Source organism: Misgurnus anguillicaudatus, chromosome 1, assembly GCF_027580225.2.
Source record: "Misgurnus anguillicaudatus chromosome 1, ASM2758022v2, whole genome shotgun sequence".
In the NCBI taxonomy this organism is placed as follows: Eukaryota; Metazoa; Chordata; class Actinopteri; order Cypriniformes; family Cobitidae; genus Misgurnus; species Misgurnus anguillicaudatus.
Genome location: NC_073337.2, coordinates 18,920,666 through 18,939,220, shown reverse-complemented (window position 1 = coordinate 18,939,220; position 18,555 = coordinate 18,920,666). Strand labels below are relative to the sequence as shown.

Here is an 18,555-nt window from a genome sequence, read left to right as displayed (position 1 = left end):
CGGAAGAGACTGACAGGAAGGCGAGGGCTAAGAAAAGCTGCAGCCATTTTAGACACCTCAGCTAGCTCTATTTGCAATACTGACGACACATGGCATTGCACTGCCTCAACAAACGCGTGCCCCGAGCCGCGAGGAACATAAATATTGCCCTCCATGATAAATAGGGATGCTACTTTAGCGTGAGGCTCTCGCAATGGCTACAGGCCTCTCTCTTAAAAAGCTGCCTGAGTGTGATCCGCCCCCAAACACTGCACCCATAACTCCTGAGTGTTATGAAACAAGGACAGTTCTGACTAAGACACAGTTTTGACACATAAGTTTGACAGACAATTTTTACATAGAGCCCTTGCTAAATGTCAGAAAGCTGTAATGTGCTGTTGGCCCCTCCATTTTATACCTTCCGTTTCCGTCGCAAATGTGACGTCATCACTCACCGCCTATAAGACAGGCTAGTTTTCATATGCACGAACGTTGTGGCATTTTTCCCCAAAGTGTCATTTCATCACGCAGCGTTGAGTTACCTCGAAAAAGAACTTACTGTCTACTTCACTTTCACGCAACAGTGCAGCTTTGAAGTTAGTATTTCATTTAATATCTTTTGAAAAACATCATGCTTAACATGCAGCAACAAATAGATGTTATTGATGTGTAAATGTCAGCGGCAATGCATTTATGCACACAATTATTAGCATTTGGGATACAAACAATTTCTTTATGTTAACCCTTTCCCTACCAGCGTTTTTTTTTATTGTCAGCCAGCACCAGCATTTTTTTTATGATTTTCACAAAAGTTTAATACTTACAGAAAATGTTTTGTTTTAAAGGGGACAGAGAATGAAAAAACATTTTTACCTTGTCTTTGTTGAATAATGATAGTCTACCCACATTCACAAACATACAAAAAGTGCTAAACATGCTAAACATCTCAGTCTCATAGAAATTCCTCTTTTAGAAATGTCAGCCAGAAAACAGCCTAATCTGAAAAACTGATGCTTATGACATCACAGGCATCTAACTGCCCATCCACTTTAAAATAATTGGCTACATTTTTTGAGTGGCAGCAAAGTCAGCCAATCAGTAATGAGATTGCAAGTTAAGCCAGTAGGGGGAGCCAAATAGGTGCAAAACCACTTGTTTAAAATCCCCCACCCTAATAGAGCTATCAGAGAGATGTTTTTAGGAAGCTTCTCAGGCATTACAGACCCAAACAAAAACATTTTTGTCTACATGTCACATCACAGAACAAGGATAAATACTCCGTTCAATCATTCTATGTCACCTTTAAATATATGAACATAGAATATATCAAATGAATGAACAGATACTATCCTACCTTCATTTGTTCTAGCCTCATTGACTTTGTATGGGTGTTGTTTCCATGGTTCCGAATTTCAACACATTCTGTGCCACCACCATGTATATTGGGGTTAAGGGGTCGTGTTCATTTCACACATTTATTTCACACATCAGTTTCAATCACTGAACCATTTTAGTGCTACTATATATAGCATATACGTAGCACCTGTGTTAAACCACATGGTGCTATGTAGAACCACAATTGATGCTATATCACCACTTAATTGTTCTTCATAGGTGCTATACAGCACTAAAATGTGTGTTATTTAGAGTAGTTTTACAACACTAAACAGTAACAAAAACTATTATATTTTTTCTAATTTGACTTTACCTTTACCTTCCACTTATTCCTGATTGCCAGTAAGAGGTTTTAGTGTTTTGCATTGATCTCACCAGTGTTTTTAGGCAGTAGAGTAGTCTAGCATGATAAAAACATGATAACATAATAAACATATTTTGAAAAAAATATCTCGAGTTATCTCGTTTTGGAACCAAACTCTTCAAATTTTGTTTGACTTTTACTGAGCATTAAAGTGAATGTAAAATTAATCGACTTACACTTTGTCTTATATATTTTGTTTAACATTTTTCTGTAGGTTAACAGTGTAAGTTTCACAGTTGTTTTGTCTGATGTGTGGTTGATGTGATTCATAATACTGGCCATGTTAAATAAAATAAACATTAAAATAAAGATACATTAGGCAGCAAAGCATTATAAACTGATGTGTTTTGAATGAGCAGAATGCAGTGTCAAGCGGTATGATGAGACTTTCTTTAAATGATAGGATTTTACCAATCATGTTACCATATGGTTGTGACACCCATGTTTAAGATTTTTATTCAGTTTTGTGTAGCTGTTGTGACTTGAACAGTACAAAATTGTGTGGAAAGTTAAAATACCCTGAACAAATACTATACAATATATCAGCCATGTCTGGTGCTATGTAAAACCTTAAGTGTTGACTATCATTTGACAGCACCATATAGTATACAGGTGCAATAGCAAGTATAATCTGACGCATAAGGCAAACAACATTGAAATAATTGAAATAATAAAATATGATGCTACCAGCTATACAGGGCACTTTTCTTAAAACTTAACTGTAGGTCATAATAAGCTGCTTGCACATACAATTTATTATGTGGTTCAAATAAATTAAATTTCTCTAATTATTCATTTGAAAATCTTTAGTAATCTTGTCTATCTGGATTAGTTTATAGAAAGAAATTATAGGGCACATTAATGAGCTTTGAATATAAACTGTTTCTTGTTTCTTACTTCACACATTTTTGCCTTATCTTCTCTCTTTAAAGTGTGAAGCTGTCAGACGTTGCAATTTTTCTTTTAGCACAAACCATTGTGGTATACCCAGGGAAAAGATGTTTCTGCAAAACAGAAAGAGGAAGTAGCATCACTTGCTTTACCAAATTAATTGCTTTCTGTTGTTTTCATCCTCCTCCTCCTCCTCCTCCTCCTAATAATAATAGTTATTATTAGGAGTAATAAATAATAATAAATAATAATTGCAAAACAAAAGCTTCTTACATACAAAACCACATTTCACACTTCAATACAGTGGTGTTTAAAAATGCTACAGACCACAAATCTGAATACAACTACAACACAGTTTCATAGAATAAAGATTACTAAAGATTGTTTATACTTTTTTCTGGTGTGTTGTGTTTTTATACCAACAATGGATGGATACAATCTGAAAGCCAGAGGAGAAAGAGTACAGTATGATGAAGAGGTGGTGGATAAGGATGAAGAGGAAGAGTAGGGCCCCAGAGGAAAAGCAACTGGCCTGTGGTGTGATAGGTGTTGATTTTTGTCTACAGTATGTTATTATATGTTGCTAGAGGAGTGTCAGTAAGAGGAGGCCACTGAGTAAAGAGGAAGTGGAGTTGAAAACAATGAAAATACAATTTTTGATTGTGAAATGTTGATAAAAAGTTGTAAAGAAAAAAATAGGAAATGAACAATTATGGGAAAATACATAAAACAGATCCTGTGTCCAGTCTTTGCTGTTTTATATTATGTTTACAAAAAAGTAATTCAGTTACACAGAACCACAACATCAACTTTGATTTAAAGCAAATATTTAAAGTGGGGAAAAAATCCCCCAAATAAAATAAAAATCACTGTTGTGTATATTATTTTTTAATAAGGGACTGAAGTATATGTTTGTTGAAGTGAATGCATTTATGTATTTGACAATTATTTACCTTACTTACCTTAATTACTTACCTTAACCAGTGCTTGAATTGAGGGGGGGGGGGGGTTCTGGGGGGATCCGGGACCCCCCATAAGGCATTAGGGACCCCCTATAAGAAGTCAAAATTATACTTGGTGGGTCCCCTCAGATATTTTTATAGTAAAGATAATGCTGACATTACATTTTTTTTTTGTTATGAATTCTGATCTAGTTTAGGTCTGTAAATTTTGGATTGCTTTTCCTTGTATCAATGTTACATAAATCATAGATTTGCGTTCAAAGGTAGTAATGTGTTGCCATTTTGGGTTTGCTGCGATGTCATGGTGGGGACCCCCCATAAGACTTGATTCAATTTGAGCACTGACCTTAACATTTACTTTTAAACAGAATGTGTGTTTAAGATTATATAGGAAGTACAGGATTAGTACTGATCTCATATCAGTAGCAGTGACATCACACAGCACAGTTTCACATGGTTTGAAATCATCAGCAGTTGCTTCAGTACAGAATCTACAGGATCCATGAATGAGACATTTTAACAAATCTGCTTTCAGCACAAATATTACACTGGTTAGCCTACACCAATTTGCAAATTTCTGGTAAGATAGTTTAAAACGGTTTTGCACTGTTTAACTTGTTGACCTGCTGGATGCTTTCAGTGTGGTTATGACATTTGAAATTGTTCAGTATTTCACAGTGATGATTTACATTGTGGCATTAAATATATGATTTTCATTTGTTCATTTATTGCATATTTACAGGTGTGTGTTTCTCCAAAATACTGATCTTATATTAATGAAGAGATGGATAAACTCATTTTTTTCATTTTTTTGTTACAAGGTTTGTTGTTCTTAAATTTTTTAGCATAAATGTTTTTCACTAACAAAAAAGTGTGACATGTTTATTGTGCTGTGGCAATGACATCAGTGAGACGACCGAGAGCTGTAAATTCAAGTGCTAAATGTAGCCTATATTTGGTGTAAAAAAAAACATATTAAATATTACATATAAAAATATTGTAACTTATGAAACTTGGATATCATTTAGAATAAACAATATTACAACAATATTTATTAAATTAAAATGCACAAACGTATTTTATGTGAGGTAGATTTCACTGCAATTGAATGTTCTGTAATTTTTTACAAAATATATACTCTATTATGTTTGTAACATTTATAAAGAAATGCTTAAATAATAAAAATAGATCCAGCTTATGGTTATGTTATGCTATGGTTTTGTTATGTTAAATTATGTTGGTGTGTTTAAATGCTTTACACTATACAGTATGTTAGTTTGTTCTTCTCATCATGTTTGTATTGTAGGTGTTTGGTGTGGAGATTGGAACATCAGTCTGCCAGAGAAGATTGAAGCTCTGAGTGGATCCTGTGTGACCATAAACTGCAGATTTGATATTAATAACATATATGACAATGATCTCACTGACAGTGCTGCAGGAGTGTGGTATAAAGATGACCATAAAAACATCAACAATATTGTGTTTAACTCCAGCAACTCCTATCTACCTTTAAAAGGGGTAATAATTGGAAAATTAAAAGACAAGAACTGTACTACCATCTTTTATGACGTTACTTCAAAAGATGGAGGTAAATTTTACTTCAGGATTGAGGGTAATGGTGGACTGAAAAATACCTTTACACAAAACTCTGTTTCAATAGGTGTGATCGGTGAGTGACATGACTGAAAGTTAATGTTGTTGCCAAACTGTAAACTATAAAAAGTACTGTGAAATAAAATCAGTTTTGCATATGAAATAATAAATAAAGAAAGATTAGCTTGAGTAATAAATGAAAATCCAAGAGAACAATAAAATTTCATTGTGACCTTCTGCAAATATATTTGTGTGCATTTCAGACTCTCCCCCCAAACCCACAGTGCAGATGTTTAAGGATCAGATGGAGGTTAAGGTTCATGAGGAGGTGTTAGAGAGGAGCTCTATGTGTCTGTGCTGCTCTGCTAAGACTCTCTGCTCCTCTTCTCCACCAACTCTCACATGGAGCTCCACTGACAGACTCCGCCTCAATGAGAACAGCAGACTACAGCTGGATCAACAGAAACAAACTGAGATCATCTCTGATCTGAACTTCACTGCTACTCACCTTCAACATGGAGTCACTTTCATCTGCACTATAACCTACCAGCTACAGCAGAGGATCACAACAGCACAGAACTACATCACATTACGTGTTCAGTGTAAGAGTAAAACAGTATAAACTTGTTAAACACACCATTGTAGATTACTGTACATAGTGATGCCCTGAATTTGTTTTTCCTTCAGATGCTCCTAAAAGCACATCAGTGTTTGTGTTTCCATCTAACTCTGTACTGGAGGGCAGTTCAGTGACTTTGATCTGCAGCAGTGATGGAAATTCAGCAGTGTTCAACTACACCTGGTACAGAGAGAATGGAGGACAGCTGGAGGAGCTGCAGACTGGATATAATCTCACTTTCAATGTGACTGATCGTACACACACAAGACACTACTACTGTCAATCCAGAAACCAACATGGTACCCAAAACAAATCAGTGTTGCTGAACATTCAGTGTGAGTATTAACTGTCATCTGTACACTGTGACATGATGTTTATACAGTAGTACAGTTGTTTACTATGCTACTACCTTCAAAAATATGTGTAGGGATGTTTACAAGCATTCCCTTCTGTAATCAGAGCCATATTTTACTGGACGGCGTTATTTTTATGCATTTTGTAGTGTATTGTATATTGTCTTATCTGGCACTGTCTTTTTGCACTAGGTTGCATTCGCGCACTTTATGTGGAGGCTAAGGGGCCAATCACACCAAAAGCGTTTATGGCAGTTGCAGGGGCCTTTTTTGAATGATATTCTATGGGTAGGGCGCGTTTGCGCGCTGTTTATGCGCGCCGAGCGCCTTGCGGTTTTTTGCGCCTGCCGCGCACGCGTTTTTGAAGGAGCCAATCGAATGAGGGGAGAGGCGGGCCTTACGTTGTGGTGAGGGAAGTTTACAGTTGCTTTGAAGAACCGGACTCCACTCGCTCACTCTCTCCTGCGTGTTTGTGCACCTCTCACCCTCAAACAAGGTCAGAGCAAGCGCCCTCTTTTTAAAGTTTCTGCTAATATGACAGTTAACAGCAAAAGAGCGCTCACGCTTCAATATTTGATTGACAAGACAGCTGACTCGGTGGTTGCTTAGCAATATGAAAAGCCGCGTCGCACTGCTCGTTTGCAAGCGTTTAAAGCGCTTTTGGTGTGACTGAACCCTAAAGATGTACTTTTTTAGTCCTTAGCTCTGTGTTGTTTTAGTTCAGTGTCTGTGTGTAGCACCATTGTCCTGTAGAAATGTAGTCTCATTTCACTATGTACTGCACTCTGGTTGAAATGACAATAAAGCTTCTATTGACTCTTTTGACTCTATATGAGGAGCTCAAATTCAAATCCTGTTAAATGTCACATCCGTCTAAATTGAGATAATTTTATTATTTAGGCACGTAATATACGTTCATCAAATACTTTCACTTCAAACCCACTTAATCCTGGCCTCAGGCAATTCAGAAATACAAGTTTATTGGCAGAATCTATAAGGAGTCTAATTTAAAATAAATATTAATTTACAAGAAAACAGGTCAGACGCACTCACGCCTGACATAAGACCGGTTATCTGGAAAAGACAAAAATCATGCAGTGTATCCCAGGCTTTAGAGGTTTTTGCATCTAAGCTCTTGATGTATATTACGCAGTGGCGGCTGGTGACTTCCTTTTTTGAAGCTCACGATGCGAAGTTCGTCACAACATGTATGTAGCTTGTCATGTGTGTGGTTCGTCATTTCAAAATATGTGTTCTGCGCTTTGAGAGACCGTGTGTGCATCACGTGTCATGCCAAAATAAGTGCCTGCTGCCTTGAACTTGAACTTGAAAGGAGACGCTCGCATGTGCCAGATATTCGCACAATCTCATGCGTAATCAGAGTTTACTGTTAAGAGAGTGTCTTGCGTGTATTTAGGGAACGCGAGCGTCTCTTTTATCACAAACTGTTTTGACGTGTCTCCAGCAGGCACTTATTTTGACAAAACACGTGGTGCAGACAGGATCTCTCCACATGCATGACACATATTTTGGAAAAGGGAACCACACACATGACAATCCTAACACTTATTATGAATAAGCGCATCCTCGGAAGTGCAGTCACGAGCCGCCACTGATATTACGATCTGATAACGTAGTCAAACCAAAGCTAATCATTAGTTGCAATTGTGTCTGACATTGTAAAGAGCAATGCATTAGCATTTTGATACTTCAACTTGTAAATTAACCTTGTAACCCTTATGTCAAGCTCAGACTACATGATTATAGCCCTTTGACTCTCCGATAAGTTTTGAGAAATCGCCAAGAAAAACCTGTAATCGCAGGCAAATCTTCTATAGACAAAAACTGTGAACAGGTTTTGAACAACTGTTTACATGTGACTGCTTTTTAAATAGAGTATGATTGTTAATGACATAGTGATGCTCCGAATTTGTTTTTCCTTCAGATGCTCCTAAAAACACATCAGTGTCTGTGTTTCCATCTAACTCTGTACTGGAAGGCAGTTCAGTGACTTTGATCTGCAGCAGTGATGGAAATCCAGCAGTGTTCAACTACACCTGGTACAGAGAGAATGGAGGACAGCTGGAGGAGCTGCACACAGGAGATAATCTCACCTTCAATGTGACTGATCGTACACACACAGGACGCTACTACTGTCAAGCCAAAAACCAGCATGGCACCCAAAACATATCAGTGTTGCTGGACATTCAGTGTAAGTATTAAAGTCGCCATGAAAAAAAAACAGATGACTTTTTTTTTACTAAAGATTTATCTGTGAGCTTCATTATTTTTTAAAGATGTATGTGCCCTCATAATAAAAAAGCAAATCTCCTCCCCTCCTCAAAACGATCTCTCTTTACTTCCGGTCATATGGTATGGGAGGTGGGCGGGGTCGCTGCGATTAGCAATTAGCAACACGACCCAAATACAAACGATCCAATTAGAACTCGATGGACAAATTCAAACCCAGCCCTGCCTTATAAAACACAAAGCAGCATATTATTGATATTTCTTCCTCACTTTTAGATGCATCCAGAATCTCTCTCTCCAGCTGTAACAGAACTGATGTAACTGTGTGTTTGTGTGAGGCTCATGGGAATCTCTCTTCTAAAGACACTTTGCAGTGTGTCACCATCAACACTCTTGGCAATGCCAGTCAACAGATTCAACTGGTTTCCAGTCCTCAGGAGATGACACGTAAGGAATCTTAAACTCACACAAAACGGTGTTTTTGTTTGCCCACAAATATCAGAGATGCATACGGTGTACAGAATATTTGTTTAATTTTTCAACCCAAAATGTAAAATATTTTGAAAATATTGTTAACTTTCCTATCTTATAGTCCTGTTAACATTGAACAAACCCAATATTTGAAAACCATAACAGATTAAACATTATACGTCTTCTGGTTTCAAAAAGTAGAATACCACAGTACTAGTGTGTGTTAAAGGCATGCTCTTTAAAGGCATAATATGCATGATTCTTACATTAAAGCAGGTATCACAAGAAATAAAATAATAATTGGGTGGGTTCCCTACAACAGTGGTTCTCAAACATTTTCAGCATGCGGCCCCCCTTGTGTACGGCACATTCCTTCGCGGCCCCCCCAAAGAAAATTTATGACAAAACTGTTCTAAAATGTAACATTTTAATTAAACAAAACATATTAAATTATACAAAGTAATGCTGTTGGTTAGTAGCATTATTTTTTTAGGTTTAATTAGACAGAATTCATGATAAATGAATGTATTTTATAAAATGTCATAAAACTGGTGCCCCCCTGGCACCATCTCGCGGCCCCCAGTTTGAGAACCACTGCCCTACAGAATGCGAGGAAAAACTACAAAGACAAGATGTTCAAATTTGGGTTAATTATTTGTAAATATAATGTCATATATAAAAGACATATTTATATTTTACTGTTGTATAATATTAAACTGTTCCTGTCAAAATGATTTGTAGCATCCGGGTTAGCGTGTGTTATTAGTTTAAGGCAGTTGTTCGCGCAATAACCTACCATGAAATGTTGCGACTGACTAATCAGAATCAAGCATTTTTGAGCAGGGGTCTCCAACCTTTTAACAACCTTTGGAGCAAGGGCTACCACAACGGATAAAACAATCTGGAGGGCTACTTTTGATAAAGTCAAAACTTTTTTGTTTTACTTGATTTTATGATGATTTTATTTTATTTTATTTGTTGAAATGTTTTAATTTACTTTAAATGTTAACATACATAATATTAGCCAATGTCCTTTGTCTTAAAACGTGGTTCTGATGCCCATTGTATGTCCTGATTAATTGAAACACAATTGGTTTGATAAGGTCATTAAGCCTTGAACTTCATAGACAGATGCATCCAATCACGAGAAAAGTTATTTAAGGTGGCCAATTGCTCTGAAGAGTGGCAATATGGAGGCATCAAAACTTCTCGGTTACCCTCGTTTCCTGCGTAAAACCTTCTATCTTCTATCTACAAGAGGCGGAACCTGGGCTTACAGCAGAAGACCGGTCACTACTTGTTCCTAAACCCACGGTAGTGAACTAGGCAGACTGAGAAGTGATGCCTGGGCGGAACTAGGCGACACTGCGGAGCCAACCCTGAGGAGTTTGTACGAATGGGTGGCGCTAAATAGCCAGTAGGTCTATAACGTGACTTGCAGAACTGCATGAAACTGTTGTTAGATACCGCTTGAAGTAAATCAATTCAAACCTTCCCGTCCCCATAATGTGCCCCCTCCTTGAAAAAAGAAGGTCCTTCCTCAGGGGAATCTTCCAGGGAGGGGCTGTCGCGAGGAGCGCAAGTTCTGGAAAACAATTCCTGGTTGCCCAGTATGGCCTGAGTGAGCATGGGTGTCATTTCTGGGTCGAGCACGGGGTCCGCCACCCTACCAAAAGGAGAAAGCAGATTTAAATCACCATCCGAAAACAACAACCCCCCTCTGATACGGACGACATCAAATCCCTTGTGGTTTCCGAGGGCAACGTAGAACACGCACCCCCAGTCTCCATCGGCACCTCCGGCTGTGGATCAGGGTGCTGAACTTGACTGCCGCTGGCCGCGGACTTGTTCAGCACCGTTATACGCGAGTTGTCCCTCGCCAGCTTCACTACAGCCTTCTTAGCGCCGGAAAGCGTTGGAGGGGGGCGGCGATCCCAGTGATACGCCACCTGACTACGCAGATCCACCATAGTCATGTTCCCACATTTGAGACATGAACTACCACAAAATGTCATCCTTAAAAGGACACCACCTGACCTGTGACACAAGAGAACGGCTACCTTTACAAAGCACAAGTTCAAGCTTCTGCTCTTTTAGAGAAATTGCTCTTCGATGTAATGCCCTGAGCTGATGAAGCACGCAGGGGAGAGGCAACGGCACACTCAAACTCAAAAGGAGTAAAATAAAGAGGTGGAACTGGATTAGCTGTGAGTCTCCGCTGTGGTGCTGTTTGTCCAACCAACATCAACACACAGAGGTCCCAGAGCAGAAGAGTAGCTTCTCAGGAGCAGATTGCTGCAGGCTTTCATAGCGAAAAAAGCTAATTTGATCATTGCACCTGCCTCTCGTTAAATACCCGCGCGGCTGGTAGGCGCGGCAGATGCAAATATCTGCATGCCAATTTCATTGGCCCTTTTTAATAGTTTCTCGAAGTGGATTTGTCTCTGCGAAGCGGTTCCCAATTCGTCGGTCACGACTTGATGCCGTAGTGACCGACTGAAAGGGAACAACTCTCGAATGACCCGAAAACCAATATTCAGCGTACTTTGCACTTTGATGCGAAAGAAGCCTATTCTGCACATGTGGCGATACCAAGTAAGGAAAAATGTATAGAATAATTTGACTACGCCACCCTGGATAAAATACCAGGGAAAAACCAACCCAGGCACACAAGTATAGTCTACCAATTGAAGGCAAAGGAAAATGGAGACGTGCGTATCAGTACAAAATTACACTTTATTATAAAATATATAAAATGTTGTCATTCTTTCCCACAAACCCCCAACAATTAAGGACACTCCAGGGCCAGGATTAGTGGGAACAAGGCAGGCCCACTGCAACTATGGTGGTTGTCTAGATGCACCCCAATTCACACCACAGCAATTTCCCTGCACACCCCAGGAACATATGTCACTACACAGCACACCGTGAACTATGCCACTCCCTGGAAGCAGCAAGCCCCCCTGTTCCACACGAGTCCGTGTAGGCCCTTAGAGAAAAAAAGAAAAAACAAAATATCAATTTTACACACTATAAATAATCCAATCACACATACAAATGTGGGGACAATTGGCACTTTCACCCCAGGCAACAATCAGTGGGTCAATGCCTATAAAACACTGAAACAACACGGGACAACTCACAATACACAAATCATGATAAAGAAAATTAGAAAGTAAATCAAACCATACCACACACCAAGTATACAAATCACAGACAAACTAATATAAATGAAATACACAACATTACACAAAAAGAGGGCCACGCCACTAAGAAAGTCCAGCTGAGGTAACTTGACACCACCCTCGGGGGTGGTCGAACGGCAAATGCTGCGGAGACCCATAACATACGCCCACTCACAGAGCATTCATGCACAAGAGCAAAACAGCAACGATGTCATAAAAGCGTTCATTGGGAATAAGGGTTTATTTCAATCATGTTCTCCATTTACCCCTGATCAAAGAAAACGGACATTAGTTTACCATTTAAAAACTTCAAAACCACCCCAGTGCAAGGGATAAGAGGCATACTTACGATTTGTTTTAAACGCTAGACGCACAGCTGTATTGACTACTCACAGCAGAAGCTCAATTTAACAATCTGAATTTGTCCGGCGATCTTCGCAGCGATAACTAAAAATAACACACCATGAATCTCACTGCTCATGTAATCAGAAAAAGAAACTAACGTACCTGCCAGCGAACTCCGCCACGATCGTTCACAACAACGCCACCAGCCGCCCTCTAAATTAGACTATAAATAGTACACACATTAGTCTCACAGCATACGGGTCCTCACCCCTCTGGCAAAAGCCAAACATACCGGGAGAGAAACAGCACCAGGATCCGGAAATGCCAGGGAGAACGAGAAGCATCCCACACCAGCGAACTATGGTAACGGTAACTGAGTTAATTTATTTAAAAAGTAATGTGTTAGAGTATTAGTTACTGTCAAAGTACTAGTAACGCGTTATTGCCAAACACTGGTCATAACAAGGGCCTTTATGCATTATGCATGGCAGCAAAAGAACACAGCAGTAAAACTTGGTAGAGGTTCCCCCATCATGCTGTGGGGCTGTGTGGCAAGTGCCAGTACTGGGAATCTGGTAAAAGTTGAGGGTTGCATGGATTCCACTCAATATCAACAGATTCGTGAGAATAATGTTGAGAAATTAGTCACAAAGTTGAAGTTACGCTGGATATTACAACAAGACAAAGACCCAAAATACTGCCCAAAACCTACTCAGGCATTTATGCAGAGGAACAAATACATTCTGATATGTATTGGAATGGCCATCCCAGTCCCCAGACCTGAATATCATTGACCATCTGTGGGAAGATTTGAAGCGGGATGTTTATGCTCGGCAACCATCAAACCCAATTGAACTGGAGATGTTTTGTAAAGAGTAATTCAAAATACATTTGTACAGAATCCAGACACTCATTACAGGCTATAGGAAGCGTCTAGAGGCTGTTATTTCTGTTAAAGAAGACTCTACTAAATACTGATGTGATTTTTTCTGTTGGGGTGCCCAAAGTTAAGCACATCATTTCACTACTGAAATATTACTGTGTCCTTCAGTTATATGATCAAAATGAAATTGCTGATCCAAACACCCAAATATTTTTAAATGAAAATCATGGAAATTGTCAGGGGTGCCCAAACGTTTGCATATGACTGTAGGTGTGTTTGACTTCATGTGGGACTGTGCAGGCCGATCGGTGTATGACATTGAACTACTGTATCAGGAGCAGTGATGCCACAGTTACTTTGAAAAAGTAATCTGATTACTGATTACTGATTACTCCTTTAAAAAGTAACTAAGTTACTTTACAGATTACTTGATTTTAAAAGTAACTAAGTTAGATTACAAGTTACTTTGTTAGTTACATTCCAGTAGCTGCCAACACCCCCACTGCCTCAACATTAAAAATGACAACCGGTTTTGCCAACACTCACTTTATTGGAAGTGCATTTTTAACAGTAACGTCAACAATGTATCTCCTGACATTTTAAGTTGAACTGTTGTGTTTTAAAAAACTAAAATATATATATATATGAGTCTTTCTTGACTTCACTTAACATAAATAGGGGTGAGCAGGGGCCATTTTCAGAAAAACTTAATTTTAAAAGTTAATGTTTTAGACAGAGATATATTTTTGTTGTGGTCAATAACTCACAAGTGTGGTATATCAAAACCAGCTGGAATTTTGAACAAATGTAAAACGACTTCTGTATAATTTCACTTTGAACAAGAGTAGTGAATTGTTACTTTTGACCTTGACAGCAGGGACGAAAGTAACACACAGGTGGGTCAAAAGTAACACAACAAAACATGATAGATTTAGTGTTACAGTGGTTTTTATTAAATATATATTACTATGACCTCTTTAATATGTAACTGCAAACTTATTTTGTCATTTATCTTTGTAAAAAATAATTAAATTTGAGTTTTATCAAATGTTTCAAAAGCAACCAACAGTACAAACTTAAATTGCTGAGACAAAAAAAAATTCAATAGTTTGAACACTATGAAAATAAAATTAAATCAAATTAGAATAATATCAATTTTTACCATATTATACACAGTATTAGCAGCGGGACAAAACTAACAAGTGTTACTTTTGACCAGACAGGATCTACTTACTCTATAAACTCGACTTACTTTTATTTTGAAAAACTGAGAAGTCTTCAGGATGTTATATAGTAAATACCTTGTAGATTTATCAGTATTGTAACACATGAAACGAGAAAAACAACGCGTTGTAAGAAAAAAAGACCGCTTTTGGAATGTACTTATCATGGTTGAAAACACAGTTCTGGATCTACACGTGGAAATCGGTGAGTAAATAACGCGATATTTGTCAACTCTTTCAGAGGTTATGTGCTAATATGCTGTCATAGAGATGCAGATGTTATCAGGGCTCGGAAAAAATCGCTTTGTTACTTTCGTTCTTCAACTCTCCCACACTTACTGGTTTTGCACTGAAGTCCAGCTTTTGTTGTTTGATGAACTCCTGCTCACTGCATGCTTCGCATCACCGGGTGGGACTTGCTCTTAAGTTTGACTGTCTGCGCCGTGCCGCGACTCCAAATTTTTTTTTTTTTTTAAATTTGACGTAGTGTTTTTGTAGCTGCATCTCTCTTCTCTCTCCATTGTACGTTGTTTACGTTTGTGTCGCTTACACGTGACCTGAATTGTCCTCGTGCTGAAACGTGACTTGTCGCACACCTGACTTCACTTCCCGAGATGCAAGAAGAAATATACAAGAAAATATATATTTTACTAAGGAAAATTTCAAAAATAGTAACGCACAGTGACTTGGATAAGTAACTTAAATCTGATTACTGGTTTGGAAATATTAACGCGTTAGATTACTCGTTACTAAAAAAAGTGGTAAAATTAGAGTAACGCGTTACTAAGTAACGCGTTACCGGCATCACTGATCAGGAGAGCAGCACTGTTGCGTAAACTTTATTTCATTATGTCACAAATGAAGATGATTCGTGAGTCCTATCAGATGGATTCCTATTGACAGTAAAGGTGAAGACATAACTCCCATTTTTCCACGCTATATTTAACAGCTTCATCAAATGGTGAAAACGACATGTTGTCAAAGTACTGTACTTTGGTATTGTTGTAAGTGCTGTGAAATAAATAGTCCAGATAAATTAGTCCCTAAAGACAAATCAAGAGAACATTAATTGTACTAACTTTTACTTTCATGCATTTAGCAGACATTTTTATCAAAATCAGCTAACAGTGCATTTTATTACTGTGCATTCCCTGAACCAATTCCCTTATCATGCTCTTCCGCTAACAAGACCACTATACAATAAAAACAATGTCATATAGTACTTTGGCACTGCAGTGTAGAGATTTTTTTCTAATGTATTTGACATATTTTTATGTTTCTCTTCCATGTGCATGTTGTGTGATTTTAGATTGTCAACAGACTTTAATTCCTCTCCTGATCATCTTAACACTGATTCTTATCCTGTATGCTCTGACTGTTGGATTTGGAGTTTACAAAATTAGACAGTAAGTTATTGTCATAACAATCCATTCATATAGATTTACAGTAGTTAGTGATACTGTGTTCTGCTGGGTTTTAATAACTTGATTTATCTTCTTTCAGATTGAGCAACAAGCTGAAGGTGAGTTTGTGATGTTTTACTATAGTAGATGATAATGAAAGTGATGATGATGTTTGAGATTGTTTTTGTTTTCAGGTTCACAATGATGCAGGCACATATGCTTCTCTTCAGCTCTCTGCTCCAGTGTCTGAATATGAGACTTTGAATATTAAGAAAGATGACAAACATTAAGCAACAAATAAACATTTGATCATTTCATCAGATTTGTCCCTATATAAATTATACATAAATAAAATGTCTCTGTTACAACTGTAACATCTGAGATAGGGAATGAGACGCTGCGTCATGGAATGACACTTTGGGGAAGACCGCCACAGCGTTCACGCATCTGAATAGTCATTAAAACTAACATGCCTTGTGGGTGTAGAGTGATGACATCATGAGTGCGACTGGGCTGGAGGGTGTGGAACGGGGGCGCCGTCATCGCATTATAGCTTCTGGAAAATGAAGCAAGCGCTTCAGGCACAAGGAGTTATGGCAATGAGACGCAGCATCTCATTCCCTATCTCAGGGAACCGAGTTTACAGTGGTAATCAAGACGTCCCCTTTCGAGGTAGCTCAATGCTGCATCATGAAATGACACCTTGGGGCAGTGGCGGATGCAGAACGTGACATATGGGTGGGCATGGATTAAGTCCGGGTGGGCCTGAATCTATGGGTGACACTTTTGAATAAGAAACTATAACAAGTCTATAAAATTCGTCAAAACTTCAGAACACTAATTTAAACAGCATACATACACACCCAAACTGCACGTCACATTTTTGACATTATTGATACTTTAAATTGTAATGCAATGTGACATTTATTAAGCCTTTTTGGTCATAGCCTACAAAAAAGAACCTGCACACAGTGACAGGAAATATAAATGAACCCAAAAAAAACCTTATACTTTTTTAAATAGCCTATTAAAGTTTTTAAATAAATACGGCTACTAAATGCTTAAAATGAAGCTTCTAACATCATATTCTCTTCATGCAAATCACTAAAAATATATTTTCGTTCTCACATATTTAAGTTAACTTACTAAATAAAAAAAGAAAAAGGGAATTGCTAGAATAATGTTAGACTCTGAGGTTAAACGAAATGACAAATAAAGAAACATTTAATATACTTTTTGATGAGCACAAGAGCAAGCCTACTCGTGAAGAGCGGAGCCGAGGAGCGCGCATATCAGACGTGAACGAAAGGAATAATGGATTTAATGCTTTCACTTCGTTTCCTGACAGTTTCACTTGTTAGTGAGGATACTAATGGCTAACAATATGACGCCGAATTACATACAACATAATTACCTAATTAAATCTGAGAGAATGCAAACACATTACAATATTTTTTCCTCCGCCCGACGGCCAAGGCGCAGATACATTTTTGTAGCCTGACAGGAATTCGCCATAGCCCGTAATGGACGTTGGGCAAGCGATTTTGCGAGGTTTGTGTAGTAGAAAGTCTTTCTTTAAAGTGAATTTCGTTTTGTATAAACTGTATCTTAATATTAATCAATGTTTGATCAAACAATTGCCTCGATTTAATAAATAAGAAGCAAACCAAGAACGTCTGTGGTGTGGATTAAAGTGAACCCACTATATTTCCGCAGCCTACGTCTTTCTGCTTTTAATGCATTTCTTAAATTAATGTCTCAATTACACAGTAGGCTTATAGGTTGTTATGATAGGCTATTTGTTGCTTAAAAGCAATAGGCTATATTGTATAAAGTGTAGCAATAAGCTACCCAGTCTCCGTGGCGTGACTTATAGTGCTGCTATATCGCTATATCAAACAACATCACTGTGATCAGATGTTTTCTTTCTATTTTTTACCCCGCTGTCATATTTGTTGTGTGTTTATGTTACTGAGAGGAAAGCGTGCAGCACATATTTATAACGTGTTGTTATTCAAAATACGTTTCCCACTTGCTTGCAAAAAAAGTTCTCAAAGTGATCATGGCTGAAAGCTGCTCGGGAATATTTCATTATAACGCAACATTCAACTGCTTTAATAGTTTTTAAATAGTTATCAGGCTTACTTATAATTTTACTGTTTTTAACATAACATGCAATAGATAAAATACACCACATAAAGTAGTATACATGTCTAACTATACACAGTAGTATTTTTTTACATTTCTGATTGGGCGGGCCAGCTATCAATCTGGGCGGGCCCAGGCCCGCCCATAGCTCCGCACCTGCCTTGGGGAACGAATGCCCACTATGCCTTAAGGATTTGTGTCTGTCCAGTTATAAAGAGTGTCTTGCACAGATCAGGACATAAGAACCTGATTTAGGCTTTAGACCATAACTCCAGACGTGTTATATGGCCAGGAACGTCATCTCGATATGATACAAGGACAGGGGAACACACACTTCCTGAACTGCTCATTAGCTATTTAAACTATCTCCTAAATTACTTCTGACTAAGACACAGTTTTGACACACAATTTTGACAGACAATTTTTACATAGCGCTCGCTGAATGAAAGAAAGCTGTAATGCGCTGTTGGCCCCTCCATTTTATACCTTCC

The 18,555-nt window shown here is 38.2% G+C and overlaps 2 long non-coding RNA genes across 2 annotated transcripts; one reads left to right on the top strand and one right to left on the bottom strand.

Annotated features, from left to right (window-relative positions):
- The first annotated feature begins 8,576 nt into the window (after positions 1–8,576).
- Positions 8,577–16,222, top strand: LOC141363918 (uncharacterized). The gene is made up of 4 exons (XR_012369576.1): positions 8,577–8,853; positions 15,823–15,919; positions 16,017–16,035; positions 16,111–16,222. It is a non-coding gene; the product is annotated as an uncharacterized lncRNA (long non-coding RNA).
- On the bottom strand, positions 11,406–12,754 carry LOC141361248 (uncharacterized). The gene is made up of 3 exons (XR_012367476.1): positions 12,700–12,754; positions 12,570–12,630; positions 11,406–11,866 (listed from the first exon to the last, which is right to left on the bottom strand). It is a non-coding gene; the product is annotated as an uncharacterized lncRNA (long non-coding RNA).
- Positions 16,223–18,555: the final 2,333 nt, after the last annotated feature.